Source organism: Coptis chinensis, chromosome 5 (genome assembly GCF_015680905.1).
Source record: "Coptis chinensis isolate HL-2020 chromosome 5, ASM1568090v1, whole genome shotgun sequence".
Classification (NCBI taxonomy): Eukaryota; Viridiplantae; Streptophyta; class Magnoliopsida; order Ranunculales; family Ranunculaceae; genus Coptis; species Coptis chinensis.
In genome coordinates, this window is record NC_141460.1 from 43414696 (window position 1) to 43439005 (window position 24310).

A 24310-nucleotide genomic window follows, 5' to 3' on the forward strand; every position below is an offset into this window, starting at 1 on the left:
GTTTTATTGCTTTCTTAGTATAGTCGCATCGTAGTTTAGTTTTATTTCTTTCTAGTATAATTGCATTTAGGACCTTTTCAACAATTAAAGTTGTAAGCCAACACAGTGAAATATCAAACTCTAGTATTTCTTGTCTGAATCTTGACAAACGGACTATCGTCTGTGGGCCGTGGTACTTAAGCAATCCAAGTGATTCACCATAACCTTAGAAGAGATAGCTTTAGACAACGGGCGAGATACTAGCTGCAAAGCCCAACCCAATTGAAGGAAAGTAGTTTTGCATATTAGTATAATTTAAAATAATTGCATATTAGTTTAATTGCATTCAAGCATAGTAGGATACTTTTTCATCATCTTCGCATAGCAAGAATACTAGACAAGATTGATACAATGGCCCCATGTAATGATGAAGGTGTTACGAAACCGAATAATGGTGAAGCTACCCTACCCATGCAAGCACAACAGAGGACGAAGTTGAGCGATTTCTATTCGCTAATCATTGGAGACCCACCCAGCAGTATTGTTTTTCCAGAGACAGAATCTAACCAGTTTGAACTTATACCATCAGTAATCTCTATGCTTACAAAGTTCAATGGTTCAGACAATGTTCAGCCATATGTTCACATGAACAAATTTCTTTCAGTCCTCAGAACTTTCAAGAACCAGAATATCAAAGATGAGAGTATCAAGTTAATTCTTTTTTCACTCTCACTCGAAGGTAAAGCATCCGAATGGTTAACTGCACAGCCTAATCAATTCAATAGACAGCTCGGAGAAGTTAAGAACAAAGTTTATGAACAAGTTCGACCCACCCCAGAAGACTGATGCCATGCAGCAAGCTATCAGCAATTTCAAAGGGAAGGTGACTGAAGAATATCATCAAAGCTGGGAGAAATTCAATAATATACTAGTCTCATGTCCACATCATGGTTATGATAAGAGCACACTGGCTCATTTTTTCTATCGAGGACTCTCGATGATGAACAAGCAGATGATACATTCAATGCACAAAGGCAAGTTTACATCAATGGATGGAGAGGAAGCTTACAACTTTTTCGAGAATTTAGTTGAAGAAACACAACAATGGACAACTAGCAACGAGGATGTCGCTAGCATGGAGGGGGAGCCAAAGCAATTTGGTTAGCAAGCATATGAACAAGCAGATAAAGAACTGAAGTCTACATTGGCTTGGCCACCAGCATTGAAACTCTGAGTAAGAAATTCAATCAGTTCTCCATGAATCCCTCCAACAACAACAAGTCTCAAGCTAAATCTCTCCCAGTCATGCAAGCTAGTTGATACTGCGAAGTCTGTTCGGACACTTCTCATGCAACTCTAGAATGTCCTGGTTACTATCAACATGCATCAGTTGGAGAGTACAATATAAACTCATTTCAGAGGCCCAACCAAGGTGGTAATAACTTTCAATGTAATTATTGGAGAAAGAACGCTGGACCCCCAAGTTCTCAAGATCAAAGTTATATTCCACAGACAAGTCAAGCTTCACAGTTGGTTCCTCAACAACAATTATACTCTCAATAGAATTCCAATACAAGTGGAGAGTTAGTGCCTAATCCTATGAGAAATTATGGCGCACCTGCCAACCTGGAGAATGCTATTATTTTGCTATTACAGAAAAATCAGAAGTTTAAAAGTCTTCTAGTGCTTATTGCACTATCTCAGCTAAATCTCTAGCAATCTCAGGCAAGTCAATGTTCTAGAATGGAGTCTCAAGAGGCTAAGGTCGACCAACTCACTACTGCTTTGTCTGTAAAGACACAAGCCACGCATCCTAGCTTATTGGAACCAATATTAAGGAGTGAAGATGTATTCCACATTGGGACAACTTCTAGTACTGATCACTTCCATGATCTTGTCAGCTCAGTTACTACTCTCAGATTAGGATTCAAGATAGTCAACAAGGATGACTTACCTTCTCATGATGACATTGCTACAGAGCAATCGGTCAAGATTTCAAATGAAGTTCAAAAGGAAGTGGGAGAAATCCTTTCAACTACCATTTGTCAAGATAACCAAGACAAGATATGCAAGAATGCCAAAGAGAAAGAAGGCAGACACATGCTGATGTGTTTGTACCGAAGGAACCTTTTCCTATGTTTTTTGCTCAAAGCAAAAAGGACAAGCAATTTTTAGAGATGAAGGAGGCATTTGAGAAAAATAACATCAATATCCCATTTCTCAAAGTGATCAAGCAGTTGCCATCATATGCCAAATTCATGAAGGATGCGTGCAACATAAAGAGAAGTACTCATGTTCCAAAGCGAGCATTTCTAGCTGGACAAACAACATCAATTATCCATCAGCAAGGAGGAGAGGTGTAGTTCCTTGATAGCATGATACAAGAATCCTTCCCATTCGAAGATACAATTGAGAGTGCTCAATCTACAGAAAACTGTGATGAATCTGAGAACCCAACCACAGAGGCATTGCTAGCCATGTTCTTGGAATCTGTGCAGAAAATTCAGGATTTAAGTGAGCATAATGGAAAATTGACAGAGAAAGTATCATATCTTGAAAAGATGAACTCTACATTTTAGGATGAACAACAAACTTCTGCCAAGAAAAATTAGTTACTAGAGAATCAACTTAAAGAAGTTTTGGAAAAACAACAGAATCTAGAAACTGAAATGAGTCTTCTGAAGTAGAAAGTGGGCCATATTGATAAGAAGAATTGCACAATGAAGCTTATTTTACACCATCATTGTCTAAATGAGAGAAGTATGTGAACTAGTCTACCGCCCACCTTGAGCGCAGTCAGCCAGACATCCATTATCATTACTGTGGTTGTAAAGGGGACATTAGATACTATTGTCCTATTAGAAAGAAAGATTTTTGTCAATCTTCTACACAGAGGAACCACACAAGGCCTATCACACAATCAGCAGACCTAAAATAGTTCAAGGTAGGGAGGCAACTTCACCAGCAATCTTTCCAGCATATCAAGGAGTATTTTTGACAACCCACAAGGTGAGACCTCCTCGTCCTCCAAACATTCGTCATATTTGGGTAAGAAAATCTGATCTCGTTACTCCAAATTGATAATGCATGATATAATACTAGTCTTGAGGATCTGACTATAAAAGACTCAAAAGTCTTGAGAATCTGACTTTAAAAGACTCACATTACGTCTTGGGGATCTGAAGTAAAAAGACTTAAAAATTTGCTTCTTGAACTAAATATTGATATTCGACATCAATGGTAATATCCTACCTTTTTCTCATCCATTTCATTTACTTCTTTATACATTTAGGTCAATGCATGCATAAGTAGGGGGAGGGTGTACTTGAGAAATGAATTTCGAAAATTAGTTTTCAAAAACAAAAATATTTTTGTTTCTATATAAGCAACATGAGAAAAAAGAATTTTAATCATGAGTCTGGGATATTTATTCTATACTTCTTAGTGTTGAGTTTGATAGATAGTTGATATTATTGATTTCATTACCGCTTAGACTATTTATTATTCTCAGACATAGTTCTTGTTGATAGAATTCTTTATCAAGGCACCACCATAGTACTCGGTCAGTTTTGTGTACTTTTGCTAGAAGAGAGATTTAAACCCCTAGTAAATTGGAAGTATAATTTTTAGACTTATCCCGTGAGACTTGAGCTTTATACCCATTCTTTGGAGAGTTCTTACAAAAAATCCGAGTCTTAGTGCCTCAACATCTTTCAGTGTTTTATGTCGTTGTAATATAGTCTCATTATTCGTTGATTTGGTTAATCACAAAGTGACATCAACTGGGGAGATAGCCATTAGGTCTTGTAGTCTATTCGAAACAGAGTATCATACTGATAACTCAAGTAGTGAAGCCTATTTAGCCTTTATTCCACCTAGTAGGACCATCATGTTAAACCCTTTTGAGCCCCACAATAAGCCATTTTCTTTCATAAAACCCTTTACCCTTTACCCAACTCCAGACAAGGAGTGTAGCTAAAATCTTTACCAGCCATACCCATATGTTTCTGAGAATACGAGGGGAACAAAGAGGAAGAAATAGCACAAAAGGAAGATTACAAGGAAATACTAGAGAGATACAATGAAGAACATCATTTTGTTCTAAGTGAAAGAAGATAATGGAAAACAAACATATCCAGTACTAATCGAAGATATACCACTGAGCTAAAAAAAAAAAAAAAAAAAAAAAGTTGTACAGAATGGATGGAAAAGCTAAGACAAAGGAAGAATTTTCTCTGAAATACAGAATTTGAAGACATTTTCCAAAGAATGTCTTTAGTGTTTTTCATAAACAACCTTTGAATCTTTTTTACTTTTCCTTTATAAACTAATACCCAAGCCAAGTTACAACCCATGACTTATCACTACAGTATGGTACGAAGTCTAGAATAGGTGAGAGGATGCTAAAGTGAAGGACCCGACACTTCATATATGATCGACATTCTTTCCATGAGACTACTTTTATTCAAAAGTCTGTTTTTCAAGGTAGTATGTAGGATGTTCGTATGCATTATTCTTTTCCCCATATACATGAGGTAAAATAGTAGATCATCTTCTGAGAGATTCTTTTCTAAGAGTATGATCGGTGAGGATTGAAAGTCGAGATTATCTACCTATGGTAAACTAGGGATTTTATTTCTTGGATAGGAGGATATATGAGATTGACTAAGTACAAACATAAGCCTTGATTAGGAATTTTGTCAATTTTTACTATCTCCCATCGTAATCTATGAGCCTTTGCAGTAATGTAGTTAGGAATGGAGACCGTCTGTTGGAGTAAGCACTAAGTGGGTAAGGAATTTCTCTCTCTGAAAAATACTATCGTTCTTGAACAGCTATTGATTGATTTTGTGGGTATATCACCTAAAAACCCTCACGAGACTATAACTCATCCTTTTTGGGGAACTTAAAGGTCTAAAGTCTTGTTGCATATGGTAAATTAATTAATAGCATTTTGATCACTTGTCTCTTTTTTATCACTTATCTCTTTTTTTATCTTATTTGCTAAGAGACTAGCAAAAGGCTAGTTGAGAGTTATGATAAATGCTCAAAAAGTGCAATGTAACCCTCGATTATACCTCTTGTTTAGCCATCTTAGTGGACTAGTAGTGCTTGTAAGTCCCGTTTTATGATTCTACAGGTGAAAAAGAGAGTTTTGTGGAATATTAGAGAAAAAGGGGCAAAATGGAGAAATTCGGAGCATTAAGGATCACATGGGAAGCTCGTGGACAATCATAGAGAAGGCCAAGGAATTAAATCTATTAAAGATGCGACTTGGACCTATTTTAAAGCCTATTTGGAAGCCCAAGGCCAAAGGATTCGTTGCTTGGACCAAAGCCCACAAAAGAGGATAGAAGGATGGAGCAAAAGAGGGAAAATAGATTTCCGCGTCTGAGACTCATGGATCATGAGTCCAGACTTAATTCTCGCATCTGGGACGCATGGATCATGAGTCCAGACACATGAAATGACACTGTAGCCAATTCCTTCTCAGTTTTGAAGATGAATTTGGACTCTGAAATAAGTTGATTTGTATTAGGAAACAAATGACGGTTTGGAATGCTTCTAGAACTCATTGTAACCCCTATAAATAGAGGACCTAAGTGCCTCATGTAATTTGCCAATTCACTTATACTCTTGTCTCCAGAACTTGAGGCAGAGAGAGATTAATAATAAAAGTTTCAGTTTTAACTAGCTGAGTCTTAACAAATTAGTCTTTCTAGTCTTATGTTCTTCTACTCTTCTTCTTCTCGTTATTCCTTCTTTATGGAAGGCTAATCTTCTTCTTCAAGGGAGGAGATGAAGCCGGTGTCTAGGGTTTGTTAATTCTTTTTATTCATGGTGTTCTCCAATCAGGTTAGTTCTTTATGTTTTTAGTTATTAGTTCCATTGCCCACACCAAGGGATGGAAGTATAGATTAAGGTTTTTATTTATTGCAATCGAATATCATGCTAGTTTAGGGTTTTATTTATTGCAATTGAATATTTGCTAGTGACATGCTTTTATTTATTGCAATTGAATATAATGCTAGAATAGGGTTTTATTTATTGTAAATGAATGTTATACTATTATTCTCTACTTTTCTTCTAATTGTGTAGTGTTTTAGAGTAAGAGAAGTATTCCTTGTGTTTGCCTTAGATGGTGATTCATTGAATAGCTGCCCAAGCTCATATAAAAGAAAAGAAGATACTAGTAACATGAACATAGGAACAACCTTAAGTAGAGTTATTCGTTAACGATGTTTCGTCCAAGAGGGCATCGACACTCGCTCGATTGCTTAATTTTAGTCTACTTGTGAGAACAACCATGAAGCGAAAGGTCATTGAATCAAAAGTATTGGTGGATTCTAATCTCTTGAATTCCCTCTCTTATAAATTCTCAATAGTTTAGTTTAGTTTAGTTAGTTTTGTTTAATTTAGCATTAGAATCTAAAATCTATAATAATAGTTTTTAATCCCTCAAACCCCCTTTTCAGTCATGTCCTTCATATAAAGATACACTTAAAAGTGGAACGATACCCAACTCATCCTTTACTTATTGAGGGATAATTAGGTTTTGATACGCTTCTATTTTTTTCAACGATCACCGTCTATCTACATCATCCATATCCTATATACCATCATCATAAAAAAAAAAGAGGCAAGGTCAGTTCATCCCCAATGGTGATGGAGAACACTTGTTCTCCATTAGATCTATCAAAGAACTTACAATTATCATAAAAATAAGATGTAAGTGCGGGAGAATAAAGTTCATCAGCTCTTACCATTAGCGGTTCCCAGCCTACGTGTATGATCACCTCGTGAAACCAATCACCATAAGCATCACTTTGGAACAAGTCTGCAAAAGACTGTTCCGGTATGATATGAGGGGATGTCATCACAAAACTACTTTCTAGCACACTGCAACGGTCCTGGAACAACCCACAAAAAATTAGAATTTTTCGTACCTACGGATGTCAGGGCGCGGGGTGCGCTTAACCTAAGTCTTGTATGGGCACGGGTCTCGCTCAGGAGCAATCGGACTTACAGTGTTTTGGGTGCGGGTGGCGCTCAACTGAGGCGCAGGCGCGCTCCAAGCTGCTAAGTGCTAAAGTGAAGCAACAAAAGAAAGAAAACTTGGGAGTGAAAGGTGAGAGATGTGAGTTTTGTGTGGGGAATGAATGAAGTTTATATAGGTTTTGAGTTTCCATAGCGAATCGGGAAGTTTCCAAAAAGTATTAAGGCAATTGCCGGAAACAAAAAAATTTCAAAACCAGAAACGGAAACAACCCATATTCTTTATTCTAAAACAACCCTAATATCTTTTAGATTGAATTTAGATTAGTAACTTCTAAACTCTTTTAGTTTCATCCTACCACCATATCTACTCATAGCCTGCCAATATCAGCAATATTCCCAACAATCACTCCAAAACAACTTCTAAAATTGAGGTTCATATAAAAATTATGCCAGAATAAATAATACCACCCCCAAACAATTCGGGAAGGTGAGATTAACAATAAAAACAACACACAATTTGAAAAGAACCACATTATATTAAAATTGAAATTCAAACAACATTTAACTACCCAATTCAAATTTAACTACGAATTCAAAAATTAACATTTGAACTAAATAAAAACAAATACAAAACAACATCAACTCATAATATCCCAAAACAATGCGCTGCTGGTAGTGGATGGCACATGAGAAGGAGATGACTCCTGAGCTCTCGATGGGCCACAACCATCCATCGTGTCGTGACGTCGCTCGTGCCTCACAGACGCCTCCTCAGAAAAAGAACCCCCCTGGGGTGGGAAGCGTTCATGCATATCTTCACGGAACTTTTGTTGAGCTTCTATCTCGACCTTCATCTCCTCCCAAATCTCATCCTCGCGCTGGGCACGAGTCTCATAGTTACGATGGATGGTAGCCTGCTGAGTTCAGAGATCTTCACAAATAGTATTGAGAGAACGCATGCCACGATGAAGCACCGACATGCATTCTACATTGGACGTACACCTCTGCAAGGCATCGACATCAAAACATGTCGTGTCCTCATCATCCTCCGACTCATCCTCTTCAACTACCCTCTCTTCAGGCAACCTCCACATCTTCTGGATACACTCCGTATAAATAGTAAGATTTTGGTGCCTTTTCAGCCCAATCCGATCAGACTTCGGAGTCGCTTTCAACTTCATCATAATCTTTGTTATCAAAATAGGGAGAGGTGCAATACTCTTCCCGACTCCTCTAATCCTAGTAATCAAAAACTCGAGGATACAGAAGCCATATTCCCTCATCTGGAGTAACCATAGAACGTGAAGACAAATAAGGCTGATGTCACTGACTTTCTCCTTTCCAATGACATTCCTCCCAATCCACTGAGCTACAACCATCTGGTTGGTTCGCAGAGACGACTGGCGAACACAATGCGAACTCGCATTGTATTTACCCTCCAAAACCATCTCGTTCATCAAGGCCTCGATCCCACTAACTTGGGATTCCTGCACTGTGGCCAGAAAAGTGCGTCCTTCCTCCATTCCAAAGATACGCGCCAACAAATTTCTATCCACTTCTCGCCTTACTTTATTCACCTTAACAAAAAAATTATTCCCAACGAACTCCCTCGTCCTATAAAATTGTTAGACCAAATATTCGTGATAAAAATCGTTCGTCGTATACCACAAATGGCTCCAATCCCTACGAATCATCTCCTCACTATAAAACGGCTGAAAGTGGTTGGCATTAAATGTTTGTTCCGGCAAAATTCGTCATCTTACAGCCATTTGATGTTTGAATGGATTTGTGGGTTTGAATAAGGTTGAGGGGATGAGTTTGAAACAAACTCACTAAAAATAATGGGAGGAGGCGCGGTGGCGGCGGTGGCAGTTCAATTTTTTTGGATTTTTGGATGTTTTCGGTGGTGGGAAAGGTTTGAAATGGTGTGGGAGAGGTTTAGAGGAGTTTTTGGAGTTGGTTTAACTTTGGGCGTGGGTGTATTTAGGTTTTTCTTTATTTTTTTTCTTTTTACTTTTGGTTTCTAGGGTTTGGAAGCTTTGTTAATGGCGGAATGAAAAGGAAAGTCGCGATCTGTTTGGTTTGGAAAATGGAGACGCACGTGGCTCGCACGTGTGTGCGAGATTGGGCCCAAGCCTAATTCGATTTTTCAATTGCCTCAACTTCAAACTAAAATTGTCGCTTCATTACCAGCCCGATTTTTGCGAATGAGCTATGGAAATGATCAGGAGAGAATTTTCAATCCAATGATCCATAAAACACTCTATTCCAACTGTGGGTGACATATAAGAAGATGGAAAATGCCTCGAAATGCGTGTATGATGTAAGTTATGTGAACAAATAAAATCTAAATTCATAGATAATGTAAACCCCAAATCAAAATACGATTATATGGCATAAGCAACACAAATAGAAAGTTGAACAATCAAGGACGGAAAAACGAATGCCCCACCCCCAAACAAATTTTTGACAATCGAGTTTAGAAAATTTGTTTTAAACGTGGGTCTTTTAAAGTAAAATTCCCGAGACTTTCTAAATTACTATTTTTATGATTTAGATTTTTTTTTTTAATTTTTATGCATGATGTTTACTATAAGAAAAACGAAAAGCAATAAGGACATAATTCACACCATAGAGGAACATGACTCAAAAATAGAGAAAACATGCAAGAGTGGAAAATGTGAATTATGTTAAACGTGGACTTAGGATCCGATACTTACAGCCACACACTCCATAGGGAGGGCCCGATTGCCTGAATGGTGCACTTTCCAATATATGGAAGTGGAATGTAGCACACAGAAGAATAAAATGAGTCTTTTATAGTCAGATACTCAAGATTTTATCTAACACATATGTATATAATGAACATATAGTTTACCAAATATTAATGACCGAAATAGTTATGGATCGTTCCATAAATAATAATCACAGGAAACACACCCAAATACAATCAAACACCCTGATTGCCCAAAACATGGGCTAGCGGGATAAGAGTGAATACTGATGAATCTAGAACCTAACCTAGCATTCAAAGTCTTCTTTTTCCTCCAATGAAATGGTGCCCAAGTGAATGAGTGTGAAAAAGTGGATGGTTGTGGAAGATATGGTGGATATGGATGAATTTTAGAAGTAAGGAATTGAAAAAATGAGAATGTAGGTTTAGCATAAAACTCATTTGTGGCATGGGTTGGTATTATCACACAACTGAAAATGAAAGTGTCAGGTGGCTCTTTAGGTAGTATTTTCTTAATAGGAGAGTTCAGAAAATCAAGAAGCACAGGAGAAACAAGATAATCAAGCGCAAACTCTAGGTTCCTTTGAAAGGGTGGAAGGAGGGGAATCGTGGCGGATGGTGCGCAAGGTAGTTTTTGATCGGGTGATTCATCACCTGCTCTAAGAAACTCATTGAATTCCTCATCAAGCTTGGTCACATCCACATTACTATGGTATTCCTCTGTATCTTTGAGAAAGTCATCAATCTTGTCTGCATCCATAAGATGGGTATCGACTAGTGTAGGGACGAAAACGTCAAAGTCTGAACTTCCAAAGGAAAGAAATTTGGGCATCTGATTATCAGAAAACGTGTTGTCAAAATAATCTCGAGCAAAGCTCTCGATCATGCTAACCTCTCCAACGACAGTCGTATCTGGGTACTGTTGAATCGTCTTAAAAACATTTACCTCAACAGAAAGATGGTCAAAGGATAAGGACATCGAACTATCGCAGCAGTTTATGAGCGCGCTGGTAGTAGCCAAGAAGGGACGCCCTAAAATGATAGGAACAAAGTCGTTAGCACTTCTGTGTCGACGATAATGAAGTCAGCTGGGTAGTAAAAATTTTAAACTTTAACTAGCACGTTTTCAACCATACCCTTAGGATACTTAATAGAATGATCCACTAATTGCAACATCATCTTCGTTGGTTGTATCTCTTGTAGACCGATTTGTTTATATAAATAATAAGGGAGTAAGTTAACACTCTCCCCCAGGACTAATAGAGCAGTTGTCGTGTGATTATCCCCCAAGGTGTATTATACAGTAATACGACCATGGTCCTTGTACTTAACGATTCCATTATTTTTAGATAGTGTTGGGAACTGTCCAGTTGAAAAGGCGTCTTTAGGAATATTTGTCTTACGCCTAGTAGTGCACAACTCTTTAAGAAACTTAGCATGGTGAGGTAACTTTTTTATTGCTTCAAGAAAAAGGAGGTTTATCGTTAGATTTTTGAAAACTTCCCTAATCTCATCGAAATTTGTATCCTTAGTTAACATTGCTAATCTATGGGGAAACGGTGGTTTCTCTCTATATTTAGCATAAGGGTCAACAGGATGTTTAACCTTGGCTTTTTGTTTCTTAGGTTGGTGTTTAACTAGTACCTCTATAGGGGTAGGATCTTCAGTTTCTAGTTCGGTATCTAGTAGAATATCAGGTGTAGGGACCACTGGTGGGGTAACCACAGGTATACTTACGGCGTTATCAACCACTCTGCCAGAACGGAGAGTGGTGATAGCATTTAACTCACCTACATTTCCATTTACATTACTAGTATTACTGATTACCTCAAAGGCTGTATTTGGTGTTTTAGGATTAGATAACGCTTGACCTGGAAACACACCTTTTGGTTGGGCTTCTCTTAGGCTAACTATTGGGTTAAATGATTAATGGATTGTAAAACCTGTTGGTTAGATTGAGCCATGGATTGGAAAAGTTGTTGGCTAACTTGTATAAAGGCATCAAGATGATCTGGTAGTGTAGGTGTAGTGGTCACAGGTGGTGTGGCTGGAACTATCTCACATTGATTAATAACAGGTGGGTTATAACAGTTATTATTATCCAGAATGATACCTCTATTAGCATTATAATTATTATTGTTATAATTATTATAATTACCTTGTCCTTGTCCTTATCTCTGGGGAGCTTGGTTGTAATTGGGGGCTGGCCTAATATTTTGATTATTAAACCCTGGAGGTGTTACTTGTTGATTATTTCTCCAACTGAAGTTGGGATGTTGTCTTTAAGGGGCATTAGGAATATGATAACTATTAATTGAGCAAAAGTTATCTTGTTGTGATGTTTGTTCTTCATAGATGTTTGTTCTTCATAAGCTAGAGGACAATAGGAGTCGAGATGCTCAGGACTCAAACAGAAATTACATGGATTGGAGTTGACATTCATGATGGGGATAGGCTTTTGTTGAACAAAAATAGCCTCTACCTTTTTAGTGAGAGATTCAATTAAAGTTTTTAGCTCAGGATCGGGTTTCATCTCAAATATATCGGCGGCCTTAACTGTTGTAGAAGAACTAGCGGAACATGAGATATCGTCACTACCCCCCCCCCCCCTAGTTATTATTACGCTTGGTTTAATCTTCTAAAAATTTATAAGCCAATGAGGCTCCTTTACTTAGGAAACTACCCCCATTCATTATGTCAAGGACTTCTTTATGGTGGTATAAAAGTCCTTTGAAAAAGGCACGAACTAACATGTCTTTCGCAAGGTTATGGTTTGGACAGTCTATAAGAAGATCGGTGAAACGATTCCAAGCCTCTGAAAATGATTTGTGAGGATTCTGTCGAAAGAAATGAATCTTGGAAAGCATTTCATCTGTCTTCAGAGGTGGGTAAAATTGTTCCATAAATAGTTGAAAAAGTTTAGCCCACGAGTCCACAGAATTAAGCGCTGGGGCAGTTAACCAAGACACCGCCTTGTCGGCTAGGGTGAAAGGAAATACCCTCAGTTTAATTTGTTCAACACAACCGTAGGATGGTGGAATGTAGTAAGGACTTGGTCAATCCTATGTATGTGCTGATAAGGTTTTTCATGTTCTAACCCATGAAAAACGGGTAACAAATTAAATATATTTGGGGGGATTCGGAAATCCCCCACTGGGTCTGATAGAACGATGCAAGATTTTGGGCTATTGTTCAAAGCTTTGTAAAAGTCAAAGAGAGGAGACTCTCTCTCTTCATCCATTATTTCAGGTGTTGTGTGTGGTATATTAGCTAGAGGTGTAGTGAGTGGTATACTATAAAGGCGTGTTTGTTAACGTTGTCGGTTGATTACGTTAGACATTTTTCTTCGACCTGACCTTAATCTCATGCAAGGCTAAGACCAATCTTAACTAAACACGACAACACTCAAAACAATCCTGATATGCTAGTATGAACCTCTAACTAGAGATACGAGGTGTGGAAGGAAGAAGTACTTGAAAGCCTCCTTGCTTGGCTTATGAATAGTGTCTTGTTTACGCGAGCTCAGTGTATATAACAAGTTAGAAACACTTAATAACTTGAAGAAATGAAAGTCTGAACTAACCTGTGGAAATCGGGCATTTTCAAAAGAGGGCGCATGGCGCGCTCTAGTTAAGCCTTAGGAGGGCGCGGGTCGCGCTCAAGTGAAACTCGAGTTACAGTGATTTGGTCGTGGGTGCCGCTCCACTGAGGCGCAGGCGCGCTCTGGTATTCACTGATGTCCAGTGATTTGGGTGCAGGTGGCGCTCCACTGAGGCGCAGGCGCGCTCTGGTATTCACTGATGTCTAGTGATTTGGGTGCGGGTGGTGCTCAAATTTAGCCTACCAAGGGCGCGGTCACGCTCCGTGTAATCCTGCGAGGAAAATTTCAGTTCTGAAATGGACAACCACAGTTAGAATCAAACAAGGGTGGGTGGGTTTAATGGGACTTTGGAAAGACTAATTATACTAACGAAACAATTCTAAAGGGAACTAAGATGGCAGCGGCGCCATTTGATATCATGAAATACGAGACTCAAATGCAAGTAAAACTAAAAATAAACTTGTTGCTCTAGTGATTGTTTATCAAAGATTTCCACTCTCGTTTCTATCGAAATAGAGTTGGAGTAAAAGATTCGTTCCACTCCTAGTTCTTTATAATTCGCGTTTCCTAAGATTATGAATCTATCCAAAGTTAATGAGAGTTTTATGAAATTATACTACGATGCAAATTATACTAACGAGATACGATAATTTAACTACGAAATGCTAAATTGAATCTATGATAAGGAATTAGGGGGGATTGATTCCACCATAACTCGACTTAATTTACTAACGAATAATAGTCATAATCCAAATTGAACTGCTTTCGCATAACAATTGGTTCTTCCTAGTCCCTAGTTGTTCATGGTAATCTCTACAAACTAACATCTAGCATGTGAAACAATCAAACCCATTCTCATGGTGAACTAATTGTTTTCTAGAATGGAATGGGAAATTACGACTATTCTACGCTTAAATAAAATCAAGCTTCATCAAGACTTCTTCAACCCCCTCTAATGGAGGTTTAGCCTAGAATCATTATGCTATTATTAATATATAAATTCAAGCAAGACATGATATAAAGATTATAACTTTGCTTGAATCAACTCGAATGGAAATCTAAATTTGCTAGATTTAATTGAAACTAGTAATGATAAATAACTAAATCTATGAATTGAAACTATAATGATTTAATGAAAATGAAACTAGATTATCAAGAACTAATTAACTTTATTGATCTAATGAATAGCAATAACAATAATTTCCATAACTTAATTTAAAACAAGATGAAAAACTAATTAATTAAATGGAGACTAAATCTAGATCTAACTATTCTCTAATGGTTACTTTGCTACCTAAAAACTCATAATCTTATTAGTTAAGTCTTATGTCTTCAAATGGAGGAGACCAGATCCATATTTTCATGCATGGGTTGAGGAGCCATGTTTCGGGCCGGAAAATTGGGCCCAAACCCCAATTTCTTCAGTCCACATAGGCCTTTTTAGCTAGATTTGACTTCCACAGAGTTTTCATCCACTTCTGTCTTCTTATTGGGTCAAGGCTTGGACCATTGGAAATCTGTTTCCAAGCCGGTCGTTTTGACATAAGGTAGGCCCAATTCTGAGTTCTAAGGCCAAAGATACAGTCTTCGAAAGTTCTGCTGACTTTTGTGTGATGTTTCTGCCCGCTTTGACCGGGCTTTACAAAGGCTTTTTCTCCTTGAATCTTGGCCTTTAATCATAGAACTTCTTAACACCAAACCTTTGCTCCTTTATCTCGCCAAAGTGACACATTTCTGCACATAATTGACTTCAATGCCTGAAATACATAAAAACACGTAATCAGCATTAACTCTTATTTATTACTTGCATAATTGGTCTAAAAGTATTATTGTTAAGGGGTTAAAACTACAATTTTGGGCTCTTATCAGCACTTCATAGAAGTTTTCATGGATGATTTTTCTATCTATGAAGACTCTTTCACTGACTGCCTATCTAACCTATCTAAGGTTTTGACACGGTGTGAAAATAAAAGTTTGGTTTTAAATTGGGAAAAATATCATTTTATGGTTAAAAAAGGAATAGTGTTAGGGCATATTGTATCTAGTGATGGCATCGAAGTAGATAAGGCCAAATTAGATAAGATAGAGTCTCTACCTATACCACGAACTGTCCATGACATTAGAGCATTTCTAGGCCATGCAGGTTTTTATAGGCATTTTATCAAGGATTTTTAAAAATAGCTAGGACTTTAACTAATATGCTTTTAAAGGATGCCATCTTTGATTTCAATTATAACTGCAAACAAGCTTTTGAAACTTTAAAAGTCGCTTTAACATCTGCACCGATTATCCAGCCTCCCGATTGGTCTAAACCTTTCGAACTCATATGTGATGCTAGTGATTATGTTGTTGGTGCTGTCTTGGGACAGAAACTAGATAATAAGTCCACTGTTATTTATTATGCTAGTAAAACTTTAAACGATGCTCAAAGAAACTACACAACTACGGAAAAAGAGTTTTTAGCTGTAGTTTATTCTTTAGATAAGTTTTGTCCTTATTTGGTTGGTACTAAGACTTTAGTTTACACAGACCATGCATCCCTTAGGTACCTTCTCACAAAGAAGGATGCTAAAAAGAGATTGATCCGATGTATTCTTCTATTGCAAGAGTTCACCTTAGAAATTAAGGATAAACGAGGGGTAGAAAATATAGTTGCCAACCACTTATCTAGACTAACAAATGACGATGATAGTGATTCTGAGTCCATACCTGAGTTTTTTCTTAATGAGCATCTGTATGCTATTTTTTCTACACCATGGTATGCTGACATTGTGATTTATTTAGCTTCTAATATTATTCCTGATGTTTGGTCAAGAAATGAACGTAAGAAGTTCTTGGCTAGAGTTAAGCTATACTACTGGGATGAGCCCTACCTTTTTAAGTATTGTGCGGATCAGATTAATCGTCGTTGTATTCCCCAGTAGGAGTATAATGAGGTTTTATTTTTCTGCCATGACGAAGTGTGTGGTGGCCATTTTAGTGGTGTAAAACCAGTTGCTAAAGTTCTTCAATGTGGGTTTTATTGGCCTACCCTTTTTAAAGATGCCCAAGTCCATTGCAAGACGTGTGTTCGTTGCCAACAACTTGGGCAAATCACTAAACGTAACATGATGCCATTAAATCCCATCATGGTAGTAGAAATTTTTGATATATGGGGCATTGATTTCATGGGTCCTTTTCCTGCTTCCCAGGGTTTTATGTATATTCTTGTTGCCGTGGACTATGTGTCTAAATGGATAGAGGGCATGGCTTGTCATGGCAATGACCATAAGACAGTTATGTTTTTTTGTTAAGGAATACATATTCTGTCGATTTGGCATTCCTAAGCCATCATTAGTGATGGCGGAACACATTTTTGCATCAAAGTTGTTGCTTCTCTAGTTAAAAAGTACGGAGTTACCCATAAGGTGGCAACTCTTTATCATCCACAAACTAGTGGCCCAATAGAAGTCTCTAATAAGGAAATTAAAAAAATATTAGAAACAACTGTAAATCCTGATAGGAAAGATTGGTCTAAGTGTCTAACTGATGCCTTATGGGCATATAGGACTGCTTTTAAAACTCATATAGGTATATCTCCATTTAGACTTGTTTTTGAAAAACCTTGTCACTTGCCCGTTGAATTGGAGCACCGTGCTATGTGGGGGATAAAATGCCTTAACTTCAATTTTGATCAGGCGGGTGTCAAGCGCAAATTGCAATTAAATGAGCTTGAAGAAATCCGTAACGATTCTTATGATCTTGCAAACGATTATAAAGCTAACATGAAACGTGTACATGATAAAAAAAATTTGCGCAAAGAGTTTGTGGTTGGTCAAAAGGTCTTGCTTTACAAATCCCGTTTGCATATTTTCCCAGGGAAATTAAAAACCCTTTTGGTCTGGTCCTTTTCTGGTTACTGAAGTCACCCCTTACGGGGCAATCACCTTGGTAAATCCCAAGGACAACTGTACCTTTCAAGTCAATGGCCAATGGTTAAAACATTTTCACGAGTTAATGTCCCCTAATGTGGAGGATGCCCTTTTATAGGACCCTGTCTATGAGGACTGACCTTTGTTGCTTGGTGTACTTTCTTTCACTTCCATATATTGGTAAGTGCACTATTTAGGTAACCGGGCCCTCCCTATGGAGTGTGTAGATGTAAGTACCATATCCTAAGTCCACGTTTTCCATTCTTGCATGTTTTCTCGATTTTTGAGTCATGTTTCTCTATAGTGTGAATTATGTTTTTATTGCTTTATTGTTTTCTCTTATATTAATCCGTATTCATAAAATGTAAAAAAAATATTAAAACCATAAAAATAGTAATCTAGCAAGTCTCGGGGATCTGACTTTAAAAGACCCACATTTTTAAAACAAATTTTTTAAACTATGTTGTCTAAAATTTGTTTGGGGGTGGGGTATTTGGTCTTTCCTTTTCTTGATCTCTCAACTTCCTATTCTTATTGTTTATGCCGTTTAATAGTATTTTGATTCAGGTTGACGCTATCTATGAATATAGATTTCATTTGTTCGCATAACTTATATTATTCACGCACTCCGAGGCATTTTCCATCTTTTTATATGTCAACCACGGTTAGAATAGAGTGTTTTATGGATCATTGGATTGGAAATTCTCTGCTGATCATTTTCATAGCTTATTCGCAAAAATCGGACCGTTAACGAGTCGAGAATTTCAATTTTAAGTTTGCGCGCATAGGGACAGAATGGGCATTTTCCGAAATTGTTTGGGCTTGGGCCCAAAATCTCGTAGTCACGTGCCTCGCATGTGAGGGTCCAAAACAACCTACAAACCTTCGTAAGTTGTTCATATTCTTCTCCGCCTCCATCAGCCTCCATTAACGGGAAAAAAAAATAAAAAAAACCCACCGCTTTTTCCACTCAAATCAAACCACCCCCACTCCAATCCAATTCAACCCTTAAACCAATTCATCTCCTCCACCTCCATTAAACCACCCAAAAAAAAGTTAAAAAAATAATAATAAAATAAAAAATCGCACCAATCAAACCACCACTCAACCCACATTTCGTTCTTTGATCAATTTTCATCTCATCCATCTTACCTTAAACCCATTTTCGATTTCAAATATCAATGGCCCAAAAATGCAAAATCCTTCCGGAACAAGCTTTCACAATTGAACATTTTGCGCCCTTTTACAATGATGAGATGATTAGTCAAAGCCAATACTGATGGCTCATCCAGGGGGAACCCATGAAATGGGGGAGTGGGAATTATATTTCGAAATCACAATTGTCAAGTTCTGGGGGTCATGGCTTCTGGTCTAGGAGTTACCACCAGTTTTGAAGCTGAATGTGAAGCAATTGTTATGGCGGTGGAGACAGCAGCATCAAAAGGTTGGAGAAGACTATGGATAGAATCAGATTCATAACCTTCCATCCTAGCTTTCAGCAAGGGGAACATTCCGTAGACTGCTAAAGCGAGATGGATACGAGCAACTCAGATGATGGATTCTTGGAAACTCTCTCATATCTATAGCGAAGCTAATGTTGGAGCTGATGCGGCATCAAAGAAAGGCGCATCTATGCAACGAGGAACATCCTGTTGGAGCTACACCAAGCCAGACTTCATCAGATTCTTAGAAAATCCTCATAGGAATTTGCTATGGTCATGTATCACCCTAAGTTTTAAGCTCTTATATCTCCTGTAACATTATTATTATATTAATAAAATATCCTTACTTGTGTGCAAAAATGATTAGTAGGAAGTGGTCAAAGTTATGGTATTCACCGAGGGATTTTTATCACACGGATTTGGTTTTGAGTTTTTACAAGAAGAGGGAAATTTAGGGTAGGAAGATGTTTTTGAAGATTGGTAGTATGAGGAGAGAAGTGGACACAGCCGTGTTGTTTATGATTCTGAAAATTGAGGCAAAACAAAACCTTGCAGCCACAGTGCAGGAATCCCAGTATGGGGGGATAAAAGCGTTGATGAGAGAGACTGTATTGGAAGGACAGTACAATATGAAGTCGCATTATGTCCAACAGTCGTCTCTGAGACTGTATTGGAAGGTTGTAGCCTAGTGGATTGGTAAGAATGTCACTAGAACGATGAAAATCAGTGACATCAATTTGAACTATCTGCACATACTCTGGATATTACAGCAGAAGAGGTATGATTTCTGCATCCTCAATTTTCTTTTAAGTATGATTAGAGGAGTTGGAGCGAGTAATGCACCATTCCCTGTTTTGATTACGGGAATCATGATGCATTTTGGAGAGAAATCGAAGTCTGAAATGATTATGTTAAAGCCGCATTCAAATGCAAAGATTTATATGGATTGTATTCAGAGGACGTGGAGGTTGCCTGGAGATAGGGTTGTGGAGGATGATGATGATGATAAGGATGATGCGACATGTTTTGAAGCTGATGCCTTGGAAAAGGCTACCTTTGATATAGAACGCATGACATTGATTCATCGTGGCCAGCGTTCTATTAACACCATTTGTGAAGACATCCGGACTTGGCAAGTTAGCATCCATCAGAATTATGAGGAGCTCAGGACTACCGTGGAGACCCTAGTCCAGCATGATAAGGAGCGCGAGGAATCCATGAACGCATATCTAGAAAGTCAGCGGAAGTTCCAAGTGGAAGTTCTACGATGTTTGCCACCCTATCAGAGTTATACATCTGATGAGTCTGAGAGGCATGAGCGGCGTCGACGCAGGACTGATGACTCGGAACCATCCTAGTCTCGTGGCTAGGAGTTTAGTTGTGATGTGTTTAGGAAATTTCCCTGTTTTCAGTAGAATTTTATTTTGAGTTGTTTAGTTTATTAGTTAGATTTGGATTATGTAATTGTTTTCGAATATTTGATTGTTACTTGAATTTTTAATTTAATTTGGGATTTGTCCAAGAATGCGATGATTTTCCATGAATCGCACCTTCCTGAATTGTTTGGGGGTGGTATTATTATTTTTTAGCATTGCTTTTATCTTATCCACCATTTTAGAAGTTAATTTTGCAAACTGTGAAAATATGAGTTGTGTGGGAATGTTGCCAAATTTGGTGTGGCTAAGATTATATGGTGTTGTAGTGATGGAATTTCAATGAACAGAATTAGGAAGCTGCTATTTTAATTTCAAACCAAAAAACTATTGGTTTATATTTGGAATATGCACCTGGTCTGTTTCTGTTTTGGTTTTAGAAATATTCTGTTTCCGTCAATTGCCTTAACAATTTGGGAAACTTGTAGAATTCGTTTTAGAAATTAAACCTCTATAAATCATTGATTCACTCTACACTTACAAACCACACCTCTCACTTTGCATCTCTCACCTTGAACCTCTCAATTTTTTCTCTTTTGTTTTTTTCACTTCAAAACACTCAAAGTGTACGGAGCGCACCACGCTCTCAAGTTTGCTTACTCTTGAGCGTGCCCCGCCCTGAAATGCCTGGAAGTCGAGTTACGCAAGAGCACGACCTGCGCCCTTCACAGGAAAATTCTGAGCGCGCCCCGCCCTCAAGTGCCTAGAAGTTGAGTAAGACAAGAGCGCCCCCCGCGCCCTTCCACAGCCAACCTTGAGCGCGCCACTTGCCTTGCACCTCCACAGCCACTTCTAATTTTTTCTGTTTGGTTAATTCTTTTGAGCTTGATTTCAAGACTTCTAGAGTGTATTTGTTGTGATGACATCCCCTCATATCATATCGGAGTAGTCTTTTGAAGATTTGTTCCGAAGTGACACCTATGGAGGATGGTTCCGTGATAGAATCATGCAATCAAAATGGTAGCATCTACTGGTAAGTCCTGACGACTCATATTCACCTCAACTTACTGAATAGTTCTATAATAATTCAAAGTTCTTTTGTCAACCAGATGGAGAACAAGTGTTCTCTGTCGTAGTTAATGATACGATGATGGATTTTAGGAAGTTCTTAGTTGCTTTTGTTGTGGGAATGCCTATGCCTGTTCCTACAAACTCATGGGATAATCTGACTAATAATGTATACCTTTATAACTATGAGTATTTCACGAGACTTATGGGGGAGGGGTTTTTCGTGTAATGGACTGAGGGTAGTATAACATATCCATTGGTAGCCTGTCCCTGAACGTATGCCTTACCATGTTCTTCATTATGATGAATATTTTAGGGGATTGGTAGTTTACTTCTGTGCATAATACCACTGGTGACGTTTTCCTTGCTTTAGTTGAGGGACGTTTCCTATATGACATTCCCAAGGTTTTAGTGGCTAGTCTAGCTAGAGGCCATAGTATGAGGCATAAGTACCTTCTTATGCATGTTTTGGTTTGTCGTATCATGTGCTGTTTTTTCCCTGATTTCTATACCCGTTACACGGATTGGGTTAGGGTTGAAATTATGAGACCCACCAATTACGTTGTTCATTCGTTTCGTGTTATGACTTGGCTAGGATGAAGGGTGCAACCTCAATGGGTTGCTCCTTACACCCGATCAGACCGAGTAACACTTAACAGGTTAGCATGGGTTGATGATACATGGAGAGAGGTTTGGCAAGTTATCAAGGCGTGGCAGGACGCAAAAGAACCTCGCTTCTATGTAGAAGAGGATGATGCTGCCTAAATGCTGGATGGGAGGTAAGTTTTATTTTTGTTCATGTCTGCTTATGTCCCAAGCAATTTACTTTTTGTAACACCATAACGGGTGGAACTCATATAGAGTTGCGTCTATTTTCTATTTATCTATATTAGTATGCTTTAACTTTATTTTGCAGATGTTCCAAAATTTCACGTGTTTCCATGGTATTTTTCTACCCTTCCTATGTCTATACTTTGAGGACAAAGCATGCTTTTGTTTGAGGATAGCATAGAAACACGCGTAATTTAAGGCACCTGTTAGGATATAAATATGTACAATATGCACTTGTTTCCTAGTAAAAAATTCAAAAATTCAAAAATATAAATAAAAAGTTTATGCTATGCACTTAGGAATATTGGTGTTGTTTCTTTCTCTATGCTCTTAATAAGCTAGAAGTTTCACATTAGCTTTTGCATTAGAATAGTCTTTAGAAACTTAGGTTAATATGTAGGTAATAATCTTTGCATCTTTCTATAAATATATTGCATGAGCAGCTATGTTTGTGTTGGCAGTAAGTTTCTAAAATCTAGGCTAATATACTTATTATACAAATCCTGTGAGAATATAGCCTAAAGCCTTATATGAGTGAAATATTTGAGAAATGACACAAGGGAGAAGTAAATTCCGAATAGAGAAATCACACGTCCACTTCCTTGATCACTATGTCATATCCTAAGTGAGAATTTAAGCCCTCTTTGGATCGATATAGCCAGAAATTCAAACCAATAAAATTATTTTCCGCTAATCGCCCCTATGAGCCTTTCTTTAGCCTTTCATAAACCACAAATCATTTACCATTTTACAAAACAAAATAAAAATAAAAATCAGTCCACCCATCTTTGAATCAATCTGAGAATAGAGATGAAATGAAGAATAAAGAGAAAGACCTTTAAAACTAAGAATTTGTTAGTTGCTTCAAATAAGAAAAGAAAAGAAAGTTTTCATTCAAAGAAAAAAAATAAAATATAAAGTTAGAACTCCAAAAACAAAATCAAAGGAGTCAAAAGCAAAAAGAAAAAGAAAAAATGGCTAAGGATGGAAACAAAATATAGAAACAAAGTAAGAACAAGGTTTTCTCTAAAATACACAATATGAAGACTCTATTATCTCAAACTGGTTCTTTTTGAATATCCATTTCCTTCATTCTTAAACCATCACCTAATCCCTGCAACACCTAATACAAACTTCTAGCTCAATTAGGAATAGGTAAGTGTGATAGTAAGTGGCAGATGTGTTTGATCGACTTCGGCTTCCTTATGTGTCATTAAGATTGTAAGGTAAAGTGTGCCCACTGCACACTAGAGTGAGCAAAACTTGAGTGGAAAAATCAGAGTGGTTTTTGTCTTGACATTTATGTGAGGACCTACTTAAGGACGTTATTCCAAAGTTTCAGAAACGGACTTGTTATTGCATTTCAAAGCATAGTTCATTATATATATATATATATATATATATATATATATATATATATATATATATATATATATATATATATATTAAGATGATTGATTATTATGCATATATTAGCTTAAGTTTCGACTTCACTATTCTGTATTTATTGCTAGTGAGATGGATAGATATCTAAGAATAAGTAAGAAAACAATAGTTTTATTTCTTAGTTGTTGTAGTATAGATGAAGTTTGTGAGTACCTTCACTGGAAAACTCTCACGAGGAAATAACTCGTCCACTAGGGAATTCCTAGTGGTTTAATGCCTTGTTGCATATGGTCAATGCAATCGCACTCAGCGAAACGAGATTAGTTAGAACTCCATTTTTGGTCACTTATTCTAATTTCTCATATTTGCTTGAGGACAATCAAAATGTTGTTTGGGGGTGGTTTGATAAGAGCCAAAAATTGTAGTTTTAACCCTTTAACAATATTACTTTTAACACTATTCCATGTAATTTCTGTTTGAGTCCTGAGCATCCAGACTCTTATTGTCCTCTCGTCTATGAACAACCACCATCACAGCCGGATAATATTTGCTCCATTAATAGCCTTCCTATTCTTAATGCACCTTGGAGACAAAACCCCAATTTCAGTTGGCATAATAATCAACCAGCTACACTTCCGGGTTTTAATAATCAAAATATTAGGCCAGCAAATAACTACAACCTAGCTCCATAAAGACAAGTACAAGGACAAAGTAATTATAATAATTACAATAATTATAATAATAATAATAGAGGTATCGTCCCAGTTAATAACAGCTATCACAACCCACCCGTTAATAATCAACGTGATATAGTTCCTATCACACCACTAGTGACCACTACACATCCACAACCGGATCGTTTCGAGGCCTACATACAATCTCAACAATAGATTCTACAGCAGATTCAACAATCCATACAACAGTTAACCCAAGAGAAAGCCCAACCAAAAGGTATGTTTCCAGGTCAAGCTATACCAAATCCTAAA